General features: G+C 35.2%; 1 non-coding gene across 1 annotated transcript; it reads left to right on the top strand.

Moving 5' to 3' along the window:
• Positions 1–357: 357 nt before the first annotated feature.
• LOC127796111 (small nucleolar RNA R71) lies at positions 358–464 on the top strand. The gene has a single exon (XR_008021940.1). It is a non-coding gene; the product is annotated as a small nucleolar RNA R71 (small nucleolar RNA).
• The last annotated feature ends 1,153 nt before the right edge of the window (positions 465–1,617 follow it).

Below are 1,617 nucleotides of genomic sequence, written 5' to 3'. Positions count from 1 at the left end.
GCATTCTCTAAAGAATCTTCTTGAAATGTGGGACACATGTCAGTTGGATGACCAGTAGTAGCACAAATACCATAAGCTTTCACATGTTGCAAATTTCCTACAACCAATTGTTGAACAAGGGAAGTTAGATTGGATATTTGATTTTCAAAGGAAGGTATACTTACCTCATTCACCCTTCTTAAAGGGGTGTCTTGTCTAAATCCAAACTGTTGTGAGTTAGCAACCATGATGGAAATCAAATCTCTAGCTGCACTAGGGGTTTTATTCACTATAGCACCTCCACTAGTTGCATCCATCATTTTCCTCTCCATAGGTAGTAGCCCTTCATAGAAATACTGAATGAGGAGTTGTTCAGAAATTCCATGTTGAGGACAGCTGGCACACAATTGTTTAAATCTTTCCCAATACTCGTGAAGGGTTTCTATATCTTTCTGCTTTATTCCACATATCTATTTTCTGATGCTAACAGCTCGTGAAGCAGGGAAAAACTTATCAAGAAAAAGTCTGACATCCCTGTCCATGTAGTTACAAAACGTGAAGGTAAGTAAAACAACCAATCCTTTGTTGTATCGACCAGCGAGAATGGAAAAGCATGCAATTTGATCTGTTCTTCAATCACTCCTTGCGGTTTCAAGCTTGAACACATCATGTGGAATTCCTTTAGATGCTTGTGGGGATCTTCATTCTCGTAACCATAGAATTTAAGGAGCAAATGGATCAAGCCAGATTTTAATTCAAAATCCACCTCTAAAGCTGAATACTAAATGTAAAGCAGCTGTTGGTTTTCATTCGGTGTAGCCAATTCCCTTAAGATTCTTTCTGCGTTGGCCATCTCTTGTTCTGTTTTAGTATCGCTAGATGAATCAATCGAGTCCACTGCTAAATCCAATCTAGGGGATAAAGATGAAGATACTCGTTTGTACAATTTAGCTTCCTTCCTCAACCTTCGAGCTGCCTTCTCAATCTCAAGTTCACCTGTATGAGAAGAACGAGGCATAAAAGAAATTCAAATAAAAATAAAAAGAATAAATCTATTTGACACCAATCCCCGGCAATAGCGCCAAAAATTTGATGGCTGTCAAATCCAAGAAATAATAATTCTTGCTCTTAAAAATGTAAATTGTGATAGTGATGAGCAAGGTCATATCCACAAGGATTGGTTAGATCTATTCCTTTGAAAAATTAAAATAAATAAAAGAAACAATTTGGGGGTTTTGAAGTTTGAAATTTAAACAATTAAAAATAAAAAATTATTCTAAATTAATAAGGTAAATCAGAATGTAAAAGAAATTAAAGAAATCAATAGAAACACTTCCGATAGAAGAGATTTGTTCACCAATGGTTATGACACTGATCATTGATGCCAAAATCACTAATTTTCCTTGAATACTTGGCCTTAGAAAGAATAACAAGCTCTGTTCATTCAATATTTCCCTTACTTCTTAGTTAATAAAACTCTTCAATTAACTCTAACCTTCAAACAACCCTAGAACAAACTCTCTAGAATTTAATTCAAAGACATCATTAAACTTTGTAGAAACAAGACCAAATCTGAACAATAAACACACAAGCTCGGTTTATTTAATTCAACACATGGACTCCCTAGGAATTGAACGA

Source organism: Diospyros lotus, chromosome 2, assembly GCF_014633365.1.
Source record: "Diospyros lotus cultivar Yz01 chromosome 2, ASM1463336v1, whole genome shotgun sequence".
NCBI classification, from domain to species: Eukaryota; Viridiplantae; Streptophyta; class Magnoliopsida; order Ericales; family Ebenaceae; genus Diospyros; species Diospyros lotus.
The sequence above is the reverse complement of the archived record's forward strand: the minus strand, read 5'-3'. Positions and strand labels throughout refer to the sequence as shown.